This window comes from Rhinopithecus roxellana, chromosome 8 (assembly GCF_007565055.1).
Source record: "Rhinopithecus roxellana isolate Shanxi Qingling chromosome 8, ASM756505v1, whole genome shotgun sequence".
Classification (NCBI taxonomy): Eukaryota; Metazoa; Chordata; class Mammalia; order Primates; family Cercopithecidae; genus Rhinopithecus; species Rhinopithecus roxellana.
This window is the reverse complement of record NC_044556.1, coordinates 121,725,067-121,742,375: the sequence shown is the minus strand read 5'-3', so window position 1 is coordinate 121,742,375 and position 17,309 is coordinate 121,725,067. Positions and strand designations below refer to the sequence as shown.

The 17,309-nt window shown below is 40.5% G+C and overlaps 1 non-coding gene and 1 pseudogene across 1 annotated transcript; both read right to left on the bottom strand.

Moving 5' to 3' along the window:
* The window catches only part of LOC115892016, a 23,274-nt pseudogene extending 5,965 nt beyond the window's left edge, over positions 1–17,309 (bottom strand).
* Positions 8,022–8,127, bottom strand: LOC104668554. The gene has a single exon (XR_004059165.1).

Below are 17,309 nucleotides of genomic sequence, written 5' to 3'. Positions count from 1 at the left end.
GAATTACCTTTTCCTAAGAAGAATCACAAATTATGGTGCCAAAACTTTTTACTGTTCTTAATTCATCTCATCTTTAAATAGTATATCTTCATCCTCATTACTGACATAGAAAAAATTTTCCAAATATGTCAGAATTTCATCCAAGCAGCAGTTCTGATGTTTTCCATTTTTTTAATTTTTAAAACATTTTAAACAGTTCATCATGTAAGCTCTGGTGTTTGAAGACTCAAAAGACAAATGTCCTCAGAGAATATAGTATATTTCTGAAGAGAGCTGACAGAAGAGGGAACCCTTAGCTAGAAACTATATAGCACAGAAGTTAAACTTGGGATTTGGAATCAGAATGATCTCGACATGAGCCCCCATGCTGGGCTGATTTTAAAACAGGGTATTTTTGAACTGAGATACACCTCACATAAAATTTACCATTTAATAGTGTACACTGGGCAGGCATGGTGGCTCACACCTGTAATCCCAGAACTTTGGGAGTCTGAAGCAGGAGGATCGCTTGAAGCCAGGAGTTCAAGACCAGCCTGGGCAACATAGGGAGACCCTGTCTCTACAAAACAATTTAAAAATTAGCAGGGCATGATGGTGTATGCATATGATCCCAGCTACTTGGGAGGTTGAGGTGGGAGAATCACTAGAGCCTGGGGCTGGCAGGGTTGGGAGTGGGAGTGGGTCAAAACTGCAGTGAGCTGTGATTGTACCACTACACTACAGCCTGGGTGACAGAGTGAGACCCTGTCTCAAAACATAAAAAAGTAAAAGGTATACACTTCCGTGTTTTTTAGTACATTCACAATGCTGTGCAATCATTACCACTGTCTAATTCGAGAACATTTCCATCATCCCTACTCTTAGCAATGAGTCCTATTTTCCCCTCCTTCCCCTCAAAACCACTTACCTATTTTCTGTCTTTAATAGATGTGCCTATTCTGGATGCTTGACATAAATAGAATTTTATATTATGTGGTCTTTTGTGTCTGACTTCTTCCACTTAGTATACTGTTTTCAAGGTTCATCTTTGTCACAGCGTATAACAGTATATATATATATATTCCATTTTATGACTGATAATATTCCATTGTGTAGATAAATGTGGTATATCTATTTATTCATGGAGGGAGTTTGGGTTGTTTCCAGTATTTGGCTATTATGAATAATCTTGCTCTGAACATTAGTGTACAAGAATTTGTGTGAAAAATGTGTTTTTAGTTATTTAGAATATATAGGAGTAGAACTGCCGGATCACGTGGTAATTTTATGTTTAAGTTTTTGAGGAACACAATGATCATTTAAAAGTATAAATCTGTCCATGTCACTCTCCAGTGGCTTCCCAATGCATTGAGAAAGAAATCTAGAATCTTAGCATACCCTTTCATGATCCAATCTTATCTTCCATCATTCTCTTTGTTCACCAAGCTCCAGACACACTAACCTGCCCCTTCCTTCTCAAAAATGCCAATTCCCTTGGTGCTGGGAAAATTGGATATCTATATGCAAAAGAATGAAGTTGGACCCTTACCCTACACCATATACAAAAACTAAAAATGGATAACACTGTAAAACTTCTAGAGGAAAACTTAGGGGGAAAGCTTCAAAACATTAGATTTGGTAGTAACTTTTTGGCTATGACACCAAAAGCATAGGTAACAAAAGCAAAAATAGACAAATGGGTCTACATTAAACTTAAAATCTCCTGTGCACCAAAAGAAACAATCAGAGAGTGAAAAGGCAACCTATGTGATGGAAGAAAATACTTACAAATCATATATCTGATAAAGTGTTAATCTCTAGACTACACAAACACAAGCAACAACAACAACAGTAGCAAATTTTTAAAAAGGGCAAAGGACTTGAAATTTCTCCAAAGAAGATAAACAAATGGCCAACAGCATGTGAGAAGGTGTTCAACGTCACTAATCATTAAAGGAATGCAAATTAAAAAAAAACAGATAGCATCTCACATCCATTAGGATGGCAAAACAAGCAAACAAACAAAAAAGAAAACAGAAGCTGGGCGCGGTGGCTCAAGCCTGTAATCCCAGCACTTTGGGAGTCCGAGACGGGCGGATCACGAGGTCAGGAGATCGAGACCATCCTGGCTAACACTGTGAAACCCCGTCTCTACTAAAAAATACAAAAAACTAGCCGGGCGAGGTGGCGGGCGTCTGTAGTCCCAGCTACTCGGGAGGCTGAGGCGGGAGAATGGCGTGAACCCGGGAGGCGGAGCTTGCAGTGAGCTGAGATCCGGCCACTGCACTCCAGCCTGGGCACAGAGCGAGACTCCGTCTCAAAAAAAAAAAAAAAGAAAAAAAAAGAAAACAGAAAACAAGTATTGAGGATGTGGAAAAACTGGAACCCTGTGAACTATTGGTAGGAATATAAAACAGTGCAGTCACTGTGGAAAACAGTATGGAAGTTCCTCAAAATGTAAAAAGAGAATAACCACATGATCTGGCAAACCCACCACTGGGTATATATTCAAAATAATTTCAAGCAGACTCTTGAATAGATATTCGCATACCCATGTTCACTGCAGCATTATTCACAATAGCCAAGAGTTGGAAGCAACCCAAATGTCCATGGATGGATGAATGGATAAACAATGTGGTGTATATGTGCAGTGGAATATTATTCTGCCTGAAAAAGAGAGAAATCCTGTCACATGATACAATATGGATAAACCTTGAGAACATTATGCTAAGTGACATAAACCAGTCACAGAAAAGATAAATACTGAATGATTCCACTTACATGAGGTATCTAAAGTAGTCAAATGATAGAAGCAGAAAGTAGAATTGTAGTTGCCAAGGGCTCGGGGACCAGGAATGAGGAGTTGTTTTTCAATAGGTATAGATTTCAGTACTGTAAGATGAGGAAGTTCTAGACATCTATTGCACAACAATGTGAATGTAGTTAACACCACTGAACCGTACACTTAAAAATGGTTAAGATGGTAAATTGGGTTTTGTTTTGTTTTGTTTTGTTTGAGATGGAGTCTCAATCTGTTGCCCAGGCTGGAGTGCAGTGGTGCAATCTTGGCTCACCGAAACCTCCACCTCCTGGATTCAAGAGATTCTTGTGCTTCAGCCTCCCAAGTAGCTGGGATTACAGGGGTGTGCCACCACGCCCAGCTAATTTTTTGTATTGTTTTGCTAGAGACGGGGTTTCACCATGTTGGCCAGGCTGGTCTTGAACTCCTGGCCTCAAGTGATCATCTCTCCTCTGCCTCCCAAAGTGCTGGGATTACAGGTGTGTACCACTGTGCCTGGCTTAAGATGGTAAATTGTTTGTGATGTTTTTTACTACACTTTAAAAAACAGTACTTTTTAAAAATGCCAAAATCTTTCCTGCCTAACAGCTTTTGCTCTTGCTGTCCTTTCTGCCTGGGACACTCTTGCTTTTTGCATTATTGGTTTATTTTCATACTTCTACTTTCAGCGTAAATGTTACTTCCTCAGAGATATCTCCCTTCACAATCCTATTCCTTTAAATAGGTCCCCCATGAGTCTCAGTCTCAACAGCTTGTTTGTTCTTTTTAAAAGACTTATCACAATTTGTAATTAGATAATTTATATATTTTTGTCTGTCTTTCCTACTAGAATATAAAGTCTATTAGGACAGCAACTATGTCTGTATTTTATTCTTTATTATTATTACTATTATTATTATTATTATTATTGAAATAGGCTCTCACTCTATCAGCCAGGCTGGAGTGCAGTGGTGTGGCCTCAGCTCACTTGTAACCTTGACCTCCCAGGCTCCGGTGATCCTTCTACCGCAGCCTCCTGAGTAGCCAGGACTACAGACGCTTGCCACCATGCCTGGCTAATTTTTGTGGTTTTAAGGATTTTTTTTTTTTTTTGGAAAGATGGGGTTTCACCATGTTGCCCACGCTGGTCTCGAACTCTTGGGCTCAGGCGATCTGCCCACCTCAACCTCTCAAAGCGCTAGGATTACAGGCGTGAGCCATCGTGACTGGCCTATGTTTGAATTTTAAACCACACACCTATCTTAGTAATGGATACACAATAGATAACTAATATGTTTTTCTTTCTGAATGAACAAATGAGTCTATGTAAACTGGGAAGAATAACTTCTACCTCATGGAGTTGCTATGACAGTCAGGTGCGGTTACATGTATAGTTCAGGGCCTGCCTCACGGTAAAAGCTCAACCATTTTTTTCATGGAAGGATATGTTGATTGTACCAGATGATTTTTGATTGTCAGTCCAACTCCAAGGTTCTCAATGGTACAAGGGTACTGGGCAAGGCAGGGCTATACACAGACTAGCAAGCAGAACACCTGTATTCTAGTCAGGAAGTGCAACCCTGCCAACAAGTAAGATCTTTCATGCCTGGGCCCTACAGGTGAGGAATTCATTGTTCTTTGCTCAGAACCTCCCAGTATTCTCAAAGTTGTCCACACCTTGTGGAAAAGGATGAAATACTTAAAGTAGGAATTCCAAACCTAGGGAGGCTTGAGGAACCATGGAGAGAATTCAGAAGGTCTGTGAACTTGGATGGGGAACAAATGACATCTTTATTTCCATTAAGTCAGCATTTCTTTTATTATAAATGTTGCCCTCCTCAAAAAATCAAAACCCTCAGTAGTACTAGCTGTACCTGCGATTTTGTTACCAAATCACTAAGATTGTCCTACATTACAATCCCAACTGTCTTGAAATAGTTTATGCTCATTATTAATTCAAAATTATGACAAAAATTAGGTCTGCCATTAGATTTTGTTATTTAATAAAAGGATAGATATTAATATTTCACAAATTTTACCTTTAAAATGTGTGATAACATTATTTCAATATCACAGGGTTACTCTATAATTCTGTGTGTTTTATTTTGATATATCTGGAAACATTCTAAGTGGTCCATTAATTTCACCAGATTGCCAAAAGGGTTCTTGGTACATTTATGTGTTAATTATGCACAGAGGCCGGGCGCGGTGGCTCAAGCCTATAATCCCAGCACTTTGGGAGGCCGAGACGGGCGGATCACGAGGTCAGGAGGTCGAGACCAGCCTGGCTAACACGGTGAAACCCCGTCTCTACTAAAAAAATACAAAAAACTAGCCAGGCGAGGTGGCAGGCGCCTGTAGTCCCAGCTACTCGGGAGGCTGAGGCAGGAGAATGGCGTAGACCCGGGAGGCGGAGCTTGCAGTGAGCTGAGATCCGGCCACTGCACTCCAGCCTGGGTGACAGAGCCAGACTCTGTCTCAAAAAAAAAAAAAAAAAAAAATTATGCACAGAGCCTGTTATGAGAAAAACTTGGGAGTATAAGCCCCGCCACCCTGCTCCCCATTCAAATTAGGAAGGTGCCCAGAGAACAAAGAATGACTCAGACGTCTAGCTCGACAAGTAGATGAGTTTATTAGGACTTATATGCAGGGCACTCCTGGATGGCCGCAGGAGAGCTCTAGAGATTTGCAACTACCACCTGTCTTTAAGCTCCTTCTAAGCTAATTTTCTGGCTCTTTGCCTACTGCATTTGAGCAATGAAACTTTTTCTTGGTAAGTTCTCAGGGACACCTGCTTCTTGGCTGGGCACCATAGCCGTGGCTCACCACCCAGGCTCCAGGGTTCAGACAGTAGACATACACCTTTAAATAACCTGAGGACCTGGCTGGGCATGGTGTAATCCTAACACTTTGGGAGGCTGAGGCAGGCAGATCACTTGAGATCAGGAGTTTAAGAGCAGCCAGGCCAACATAGTGAAACCCCATCTCTACTTAAAATACAAAAATTAGCTGGGTGTGATAGTTCATGCCTGTAGTCTCAGCTACTTGAGAGACTGAGGCAACAGAATCACTTGAACCTGGAAGGCAGAGGTTGCAGTGAGCCAAGATCATGCCACTGCACTCCAGCCTGAGCAAGAGAACAAGACTCCGCCTCAAAACAACAACAACAACAAAATATCTGAGGACCCATCACATTACACAATTCCTCTCACACAATAGAGGTTCCACGAATGATTCTTCATGATCATAAGACATTATATTCTCATACTTTGGGTTCTACTTTGACTCTGTAATCATGTGAAGAACAAATTAGAAAGGCCAGTTTGGTTCTTAGGGAAAATTTGACTGTTTTTTTCTTTTCAATCTTGTTAGCAAAAGACTTATTGTTTCACTTCAACTTTTCATCATGTGAAGAAAATCTGAAATGTATCTATTTAAGGTATTTTGCTGACATCATTCCATTCCTTCTAAATAACTGCTTATATACCACTTGCGACTATAGCACCTCTGGCAAGGAACTATAATGGAGCCCTTGTGATTTGTGATGTCATTTTAATTCAGTGAAGTATAACTATGACTCCGAGACCAACTTTTCATGGATTTTGTTTTAATGTTTCAAATGAATGTCAGCAGAGGATGTAGAATCTCCTTGCTTATAAAAGAGTAAAAATTGAAAACATAAAAACATTCTCAACTCTAATAAAGGGAATCTGCAATGCCAAATACTCAAACTAATGCTGAATTATTTTATACTCATTTTATATTCAGTATTTAATACTGAAGAAATATCCAAACGTATTAGGCATGCTAAAAGACAGAGTCATATGATCAAAAGCCAAGAAAAAATAGACAATAGAAAGTAACCCATAGGTAATCCGTGTATTAGATTAGCAAACAAGGACTGACTGAAATGTTCAAGAAAATAGACAAAAAGATATAGAAATTCACCAGAGAATTATAATCTATTTTTCAACGTAAATTATGGAACCAAAAAATTTACAATAACTAAAATTAAGAGAAGCCAGGAAAATCAAGGGCATATGGCAACAGCAACCACAGAGCAGATGGGGAAATGTCGCTATGCACATGGGTGCTGACGCTGACTCAGCTGCACCTCTGGGGCCCTGTGTCAGGCCGGAACCCTGAAATCTAATGCAGACTCCAAATACTTGTGCACCCATTTTAAAAAATAAAATTTCAAAAATGTAAACTCTGACATTTATATTCAAGAGTATCCTCCTAATACTACATTGCAGTTAATAGGTACCAAAACATAAAAGTTCTCTGTCAAGAGCAATTCTTCAAGAAGCACATGCCTGTAGTCACAGCTGCTCAGGAGGCTGAGATGGGAGGATGCCTTGAGCCCAGGGGTCCGAGGCTACAGTGAGCCATGATCACGCCACTGCACTCCAACCTAGGTGATGGAGTAAGATCCAGTCTCCCCGTGCCCCCCCAACCCCAAATTGTTAGAAACATGATTCTAAACCCAAGTACATTTTAAAATTTTCTATCGTGACATTTTAAAAATAGTTGGACAATTAACTATTGCTCTATTTATAAAGGATTAGGGAAAAAATGATGGCACAGCAATTGCCAAAAAGTTTTATTTAAAATTACTACGTAAGAGTGGCTGATACAGTTTGGCTCTGTGTCCCTTTCAAATCCCATGTTGAAATGTAATGCCCAGTGCTGGGGGAGGGACCTGGTGGGAGGTGACTGGCTCTTAAGAGCAGTTTTCCCTTTGGTGTTCTCATGGCAGTGGGTTCTCACAGGATCCAATGGTTTAAAAGTGTGTGGCATTCCCCACTTCATTCTTTTCCTCCTGAAGACATGCTTGCTTTCCCTTTGCCCTTCTGCCATGATTGTAAATTTCCTGAGACCCTCCAGCCATGCTTTTTGTACAGCCTGTGGAACCATGAGCCAATTAAACCTCTTTTCTTTATAAATTACTCAGTCTCAGGTAGTTCTTTACAGCAATGTGAGAACAGACTAACACAGTGGCTATCCCTGGGGCTGCGGCCAGATTTTCTACAGTTAATTTTATAATCCATATTTCAGACTTGGACCTTCCTAACATTAAAGCATACATTATAACCAACATTATGAATTCAGAGTCACAGAAAAGATGCTAGGGAGTTTTTTGGTTAAATAATTCCCTTTAAAAGCGGGGAGGGATTGGTCTTATACAAAATAACAACAAACCCAGAGCCAGAAGGAAAACTGCTTTATTATTATTATTATTATTTCTTTTTTCTTTCTTTTCACATGTTTGCGGCAGGAAAACAAGGCAGCTCAGCTCATGGCAGTCCTGATGATGATCCCTGAGGGCTGATCTTGGCCTCCAGCCTTGGCTGAGGAGAAAAGGGGTAGCTTATTATTAATGATCAAAAATAGACATGTGATCTACCTCAGCATAGGGAAACTTGGATGGGTGACTTGGCAAACCATGGATGATATTTAGAAAGCTATTGTTTGGTTAACTTTTAAAAATAATCATTTTGCTTATTTATACTTTATGAGTAAAATACAAAGAGAAACTGTCTCCCAGAAATCAATCATGAAATTAAAATGCAACTTCAAGTGTACTGATGAGATAGAATAATTGCATGAAACTCCAAGAGATATTAAAGACAATGATATTGACTGGTAAGGTTGAAAGTAATCAAACATCCTCTCCTTTCATTTCTCCATTTTATTTTTGTCACAAATATTCATTGCTCATATTCTTATTTCCCCTTCTATTGTCTTAAAATCAATGTCAACAGGCCAAACTCTTGCTAACCAATCTATAATAATAAACAGCCCAGAAAAGAGAAGCAAAACTATAAAAAGGAGGAAATTAAATATTCTCTTCTCTATAAGGCAACCAAAAGAGTATGCAAATATTATTTTACTAAGAGCTTATGATGTTCTTGAAAGAAAATAAGGAGGCAGAGATTATTTCCCCTGTTTTGCTGCCTAGGAAATGAAGCCAGTATTGAAAAGGTGACTTGGTAAAGGTCATTAAGCAAGCAAAGTGCTTCTGAGATTCCCATGCCCTGGGAAAACTGAAACACTCTCTTGCTTTCACTTTCCTTGTTTTCTTTTTTTCTCTTGTCTTTTCCTCTCATTCAAAAGAAAACTTTAAAAAATTAGAATCAATTCAACAATATTTAGTGTGTGTTTGTTCTACACAAAGTGTCATGCAGGACAAAGTATCATGCAGGACAGTCCTTGATTTAAAGGAGTAGTTAAAAATCACTGTTCTAGCCTGAATCCTCATAGCTGCTCAGCCACTCATTTGTTTACCATTTACCATGCATATTTTTCTGCTAAGATAACTGTTCCAAAACTCCTTTTTCTTAAAGCTCCCAACTTCAGCCCTGCTCCTTTGACTCTTGACTTTGCTGGCCTTTTTTTTTTTTTTTTTTTTTTTTTTTTAGATGAAGTCTTACTCTGTCTCTCAGGCTGGAGTACAATGGTGCAATCTCGGCTCACTGCAACCTCTGCCTCCCGGGTTCAAGTGATTCTCCTGCCTCAGCCTCCCGAGTAGCTTACAGGCGCCTGCCACCATGTAGGATTATAGGCGTCTGCCACCATGCCCGGCTAATTTTGTATTTTTAGTAGAGTTGGGGTTTTGCCATGTTGGCCAGGCTGATCTGGAACTCCTGACTTCAGTTGATACACACTCCTCAGCCTCCCAAAGTGCTGGGATTACAGGCGTAAGCCACCATGCCCAGCCACGTTTATCATTTCTTTCTGGTGAGAACATTCAAAATCCTTTCTTCTAGCTTTTTTGAAATATACAATATTGTTAACCATTGTCACCTTACTGTGACTAGAACACCAGAACTTCTTCTAACAGTCGCTTTGTACTTTTTGACCAATTGCTTCCTATGCCCCCATTCCCTTTCCCCTCCACAGCCTCTGGTAACAACTATTCTATTCTCTACTTCTGTGAGATAAACTTTTTTAGATTCCATACATGATTGAAATCATGTTTGTCTTTCTGTGTCTTGCTTATTCCACTTAGCATAGTGTCCTCCAGGTTCATCCATGTTGCCACCATTCCACTACTGGGTATCTATCCAAATAAAATGAAATCAGTATGTGGAAGAGACATCTGTGCTCCCATGTTTATTGCAGCATTATTCACAACAGCATATAGAAGCAGCCTAAGTGTCCATCGACAGATGAGTGGATAAAGAAAATGTGGTGCTTATATACAAAGAAATACTACTCAGCCTGTGAGGAGAAGAGCTCCAGTTCCTTCAGAACCCTCCTGAGGGGGCACCATGGCAGCTTCAAGAGGACCTGGGCACCATCCCGGGGAAGAAACAGCTTCTGTCTACGGGCACAGCTGCTGAGGAGGAAACTTTGGTGTGGATTCTCTGGGGCATTTTTCCTACCTCATCCATACATGTTGCTGTAATGACATGATTTCATGAATTTTTAAGGCTGAAGAGCATTCCATTGTGTATATATATTGCATTTTCTTTATCCCTTCCTCTCTTCATGGACAGAATCTTGCCTCAGGAATATGAGAATGTTGTGGAGTCCTGATAAGTAAGCGACAATAAAGAAGGGGCCTCAGGTGGAGAAGGGCCTCAGGTGGAGAACAATGAACAACTATTCCGAGAGATGACCTCTGCATGCAGCCCCCTCTAGCACAACTCTATAAAACTTCCCTCCAGCCCCTGCCTTTTTGCAGGCAGCCCCTTCTCTGCTGTGCTGCCCGTTGCAATCTTGCAATGTATTTTCATATTTTCTCTAATAAATCTGCCTTTCTTTACCTACAACTATCTTGGTAAATTCCTTTATCACCTGCAACACCAGCCCGGCCCAAGATAGTCACATCCACGATGTTTTGGTGGCCCGTACAGGAACTGTTCGGGGACCTCTTCCCCTACTCTCTCCCTTTCCTGTCCTCCAACTCCAACCTCTTGGTGACAGCATCCAAGCACAGAGACAGCTGAAGGTCCCCAGCCGGGGCCACTCCTCAGCAGACCAGAAGGTCCCTGTGAAAAGACATCTGACCACCACTGCCTGATTAGGTGAGAGTTCAGAGTTTGCTTTCCTTTCCTGTCTTCCAGCAGACGAACCCTAGCATCCCTCGCAATTGATCGCAACTGGCCAGGCCCACACCTTGGTGTAGCCTGAAGGCCAGTGGGTCAACAACTTTGGCTGCCTTGCCCAGAAGGGAGGAAGACCGTCTCCTATCCTTTCTGGTTAAAAGTCCCCAATCCCTTTGTGTGGCACAATTGGCACACATGTTTTGGGGAACTCAGACTCCCTCTTTTTCACTCTTAAATTCTCCCACGAAGACAGCCAGACATCCTGCTCTGGATGCTCCCAAATCAGGTGACCTCAGAGCAGTGAGTCTCCCCATTCTTGTCCCTTCTCCACGGCTGGCAGCACTCTGTCTCTCTCTTTACCCTTTTTCCTCATACCTGGGCTGATCACCCAACTTAAGGCACCAGTGCTGAAAGGTCCGTTCTAATGGGGGTGGGACGCCCCTTTAGAAAGTGCACTTGTATCCCTTTGTGATGTGAGCAGAACCCTTTTCCTCAGCAGGATGTCCCTAAAGGAGGTGTGGTTCGTGTCCCCAGCAGACATTACCCCCCAGCAGCTCATCATTTTCTAGTCCCAACATGGGACAAACCCCATCTATTTCTTCAGACTCACTTCTGGGCTACATCCTAAAACATTAAGACAAATTTAACTCTCGGACTCTCAAAATGAAACATCTAATTTTCTTTTTTTTTTTTTTTTTTCAGTTTCATCTTTTTAATAAGCTCTGTGAAGGACATCCTAAGCACTATATGAGACAACATTTTTTTCTTCTGGTATTATAAAAAAGACATTTGCAAACATTTTAAAGCAACTCTTCTATATAGTCAGTTTGGTGATCTGAATTAAAGAAAATCCCTGGATAATCATGTTCTTGATGCAGATTTCTTATAGGTACATTTGGAAATTGCTTCCTAACCACAATAAATACTGTGTACAGGTTTTTAAAATGTCCCTGGATACACATTAATTTTCAAAAACCAGTCTGGTCAAATGCCAGGACCAGTTATTGCTAGATCCAATAATCCAGAGAGCTCAAACTAAAAAACTGGTAAAAAGAAAAATACTCAGACCCTGCAAATGTTTCATAATTTGGCTTTAAATAGGAGGAAAAAATTTAAACAAAGATGGAGCTGTCCAAAAGGTCTTTAACTAGCTACCTTGGGAGCTCAATTTAAAAACAAGAGGTTAATATACTATAAAATAAAATGTTTCCATGCAGCTCCAAAAACATTTATAAATACAGCCTTTTGGAAGGATGATCCTGGATCAGAAGAGCTATTCCTTGTGTATATTATGTGCACATGTCTCATTTCATTTGTCATAATTGCCTCCGTAATTTCCTTCTGAGTAGCGGTCATAACCACCCTGGTTTCTGACATTATAGTGTCTGGACTGTCCATATCCATATCTATATCCTTCAGGTCAACTGTCATACCTGCCACTCCCATAGTCCTGGTTCCCACCACTTCTAGAGTAGCTGCGACCACGCCTATGGGCCCCAAAAGCACCTCCTCTGGTTCCCCAGCAGACTTGCCTGCATGATCCACGCGGATCTGGTGACCATCCAGGGACTCTCCGTTCATGGCTCTCATGGCATCTGAGGCATGCTCTGGGTTGGTGATAGTGATGAAACCAAAACCCTGGACCGCTGAGTCTCCTTGACAACAACCACCACAGAGATAGGCCCGAAGGTGCTGAAGTGGTCTTCCAGCACCTGCTCGTCAGTTTTAAACTTGAACCCTCCCACGAAGAGCTTTCCTTCTTCAGTGGACTTGGCAGTGAGTTCAAGTCTTGGAAATTAAAACTTAAAAAAGTCGAACAGACAGTGAGCTCAGAGGTGCAGAGAAAACAGGGCACATCTAATTTTCTTGTGTAATACATTAATAGCATGGCCCCTATGCAGGAAATTCTCAAATTAGCCTCCTCAGTCTTTTATAACTGAGAGCAGAATAAAAAGGACAGAGCTAAGGGGAAAGAAAAACACAGAAAACACAAGGACAAAAGGCAGGCTCAACTGCTGGCTGCTCTATGAGCCCTCAGCCCTGTCTAGGTTGCCCTCAGAATATCCTCCAGGTAACTGCCATCAGCGTAGAAGGCCAGGCCACTGAAAGGCAACCTGTCCCAATGGGACAAATGGGGAAAAGCCTTAACACAGTTTGCTCCCTCAGCCACAAGCTTGGCCATGGAAATGGGACTGCTCGAAGGGCCCCCAGGACAGAATCCCATCAGACACCCCGATAGCCTTCTGCTGGGGTGGGGGGTCTCTGCTCCGGCTGGCTTCCAAATCAAACATCATTACCAACAAAACAAAGCCAAGGGCAACTCCACAGGCAGCAAGTAAAATTATAAATTTCCCTTTTGAGTTCAAAAGCTGTCTGTCATGGAGACGTCTCCCCTACCCCTTTTTGGAAATAATCTTTTGCTTATATGGTAAAAACCTAGAAAATTACTATCTGGATGTTAACAGCCTTTTAGATTGGGTCACTACTGGAACTGGGTAGACCGATAAAAGAAAAAGGTTAAATTGAAAGAAAGATGCATAATAACATGGCTAGTCTTAGAAAATTATCTTCAGCAGTTAAAATCCTTTGCAAGCTTGAAAATGCTTTAAACTCCTTCTGGAAAAAACAGCAGTCACCTTGTGCTGTAGATCAGTGGCTAAGGCTTTGCCCTATCACAATGCGTTCAAGTCTTGTCTTTCAAAGTGAGTCCTTTGTGGTTTAATACTTGTGGTATTTTTGCCCTTTATTGATTCTTTTCCCTCCATCAACAGCTTCTGATTTCCTGTCTTGAAATTTTCTTTTCTCTGAATGACCTTTGGGGCAATTCTAGATCTTGTAAATCACTGACCATCTCTTTGGAGACAGCTCATGTGTCTGTGTTGAAGTCTTCTTCTTGGTTAAGGCTTACTAATATCACGTTATAAATTACCTTTAGTAAAATATTCAAAAGCCAGAAATACTAGCCGTTTGTCCTGACTGAAATCTGGCAATAAAAGATTTTTAAAAGATTGTTCTTTTAAAAGCTCTGTAGTTAGAAATCAACTTAAAGCTTATATTTTGTCTGCATGTATACAGATACTGGTTTTAGAGAGAAAGCCCCTGCTTTCTCAATTGATGGAGTTTTGTCTTAATTCTCCATTTCTGTCTGTGTATTTATATGTGATTATATAAAAGAGTTCCAATTGGCTTAAAGAAAAATAAGCACTTAAACATACTGTCAGAAAAATAAAACTTTAATGCCTTTCAGGTCACGTGACATAATCTTTTAAAAAGACAGTTTAAAAATTATTGGTAAAGTCAAATAAAATATGTCATCAAATTCACACATTTAAACTAAATTAGGCACTCAGATACTGTTATTAGATGCTTTAAGGCCATAAACTGCTGCTGTGACTTTTAATAATTGACTTGTCTGTTTTATAGCCATTAGATTCCAGATAAGGCCTGGGGACATATGAAGTTAGCCTGGTTCCCTGGTTAGTCTGGAAAGTCTGACATAATCTGCAGCTTGTCCTGAGCTCTGCAATCTTATACATGATTAAAATTACTCATCAGGGCAGAGCACGGTGGCTCATGCTTGTAATCCCAGCACTTTGGGAGGCTGAGGCGGGTGGATCATGAGGTCAGGAGCTCGAGACCAGCCTGGCCAACACAGTGAAACTCTGTCTCTACTAAAAATACAAAAATTAGCTGGGCATGGTGGTGGGCACCTGTAATCCCAGCTACTTGGTGGCGGGGGGGCAGGGGTGCCGAGGCAGGAGAACTGCTTGAACCCAGGGGAGGCGGAGGTTGCAGTGAGCCGAGATCGCGCCATTGCACTCCAGCATGGACGACAGAGCTAGACTCCATCTCAAAAAAAAAAAAAAAAAAAAAAAATTACTCATGAGGTTTTTCACCAAAAATAACAGTTGCTGAGAGTTAACATTGTTAACAGGTACTTGAGACTGCTGGAGAAACAGTTTACATGCAAAGTATAGAAGGAAAGTAAAATATGTTTTTCGTAGGAGGTTATAAGAAGGCATGAAAATGTGGCTTTTGTTAAAGGGAATGTACTTTTGTCTTGCTCAGAGGGTTTTAAGGATTGGCCTAACCTACAGGAGTAATGGAATAAAACTGAAGGTTTAAGCAAGTTAAAAAGTAAGTTGTGGAGAGCTGATCTTGTAAAAAGTTCTATGGGTATTAAAAAACTGGCAAAGACTTGAAGGGAAGTATTTAGTTTTCCCATAGGTTGAAAATTGAAATAAAAGCACACTAATGCAGGTCCAGAATCTGGGCCCATGTGTCTGAATAATAGTTTTCTTAGATAATTAATCTGCCGTTTAACAAAATGATAAAAGGTTATAAGAGGCTTATGGAAATCTTACCTTATGGTCAAGCTAATAAAGATTGGTCAGATTTGTTTAAAGGTTTTATTAATAATTGGATTTAACATTAATAGAACACTAGTACAAAGATGTAAATTGGCTTTCTCTTTTAAACAAGATTTTCATGTAATATAAACAAAAATGAAAGAATTTTGTTTGCCTTTTAAATGAATGACAGAAAAAGGAGGGAAGAAAAAGGAGACAGATCCAGTTGTCCTCATGCTGTCTTTATTGCAGCCTGTTTTGAAAGCTGAGTCTCCCCTCTATCAGCGAGTAAAGATTTTTGCCTTTTAAAAATTTTGGACTTATTATTTTGGCTAAATGACTTATAGTGACTTTGTACTAATCTCCTTCTCTAAGCAACTCTCCTCCAAATCCTGTTGGGTAATGGAAAAAAGTAGCACCCTCTCCCTCCAAAAGAAAAATTCACACCCCTTTGTACTATGTAAGGGCTCAATTACCATTTTCCCTCCATGCCCTGGTAATATCTAAATACCACACACCCCTTTGGGGCAAAAACATACTTTCCAAGATGGGTGCCTGCTTAATATTTATCCAACCTCTGAATTAATCTTTCCCTCTAATAGACCCATTTCTCCTAGGAAAGCTATCTAAATCTTTAACAAATAACTTCAATCTAGATAGTCTTATCTCAGGGGTTTAAAATAGCCCATACTTATTCAGACAAGCCCTAGCAAGAAAGCTAACTGAGTAATCTCTTGACGGAACAACTTCTACAATAATAACCTCCTCATTTGCTTCCCTTCCATAGAACTCACACAGTATAAACCACAAACTCCTAAAAAAAGGAAAATAACTTTTGTCTAATTCAAAGGTTAATTGTTGTATGTAAAACAAGGTAAAATGGAACCAGAAAATAAGAGAAACATAAAGAAAGTTATAAAGGTAAAGAGTTATTTCTGGTAATGAAAGTTATGAAGGTTTTACATGAGAAAGGATTTTTATGGTAAATTCTTGTCCTAAAGTAAAATGACTGCTTGTTTAAGAAACAGGGATGCTTAGGACAAGTCAGAAAGTCTGGGCACATCATAGATGGTCTATGTAAATCATGAGAAAATTTGTGAAATTAATAAAAGGAACATTATATGTAATTAAGATATAATAGTCTCTCTAAAATTGGATCCCTATGCTGTGTCTAATTAAATTCAAACACTTTTTCATCAAGTGTAACTTCCACGTTATCTAAATGGGCTTCCAATAAGGAAAAACAGTCACACTACAAAGGGTTTTTCTTTGCCTTTTTGGTAACTGATTCAAGAAACAAAATTTTATCTTCTAGAATTCAGTAGTTTCACCTCCAAATGGTGCTATGAGCAGGATATTGGTCTCTCCTCAATGATGTCTGTTACCTTTAGGAGTCTCCCATTCAGCTGGAGGCCAGTTTTGCCTAGACATGCTCCCCCTCCCCAATGAATGCTTTCCTCTAGCATGATCCAATATCCTAGGTCCTACAACCCAGGACAATGGCTCACAGGGTCTCCTGACAGACCAACCATAGGTTGGGTCAACTCTACACCCCTGGTCAGCAGGAAGCAGTTGGAAGATGAGACCTCTACCCCAATGCCAAAGATTTGTCATTGCTGTTCTGACATAGGGGGAATGTGGATTCCTGATAAGTAAGCAAAAATGAGGAAGGGGCCTCAGGTGGGGAGGGGCTCCAGGTGCGGAAGAAGAATAAATAATTGTTCTGAGAGATGACCTCATTCCACACAATGACCTTGTTCTGCACATAACCCTGTCCAGTACAACCCTATAAAACTGCCCTTGTGCCCCTGCCTCTTTGCAGACAGCCCCTTCTCTGCTGTGCTGCCCATTGTAATCTTGCAACATATTTTCATACTTTCTTTAACAAACCTGCCTTTCTTTACCTACAACTGTCTTGGTAAATTCCTCTACTGCCTGTGACAACAGCCGCAGATAGTCCCATCTGTGAGAAACATATCTTCAGTGGTCCAGAAGATATGCTGCCTGCCCCAAGCAGTGGGTCAAAACCATCTGGTCACATAACAGAGTATACACTGGGGAGCAATTCACTGAAGCTTCTGCCGAAGACCTGGTAGGGGATTTTTCAAGTGACAGGTCAGAGAAGGAGGTTTCATCTGTGGTCAACAT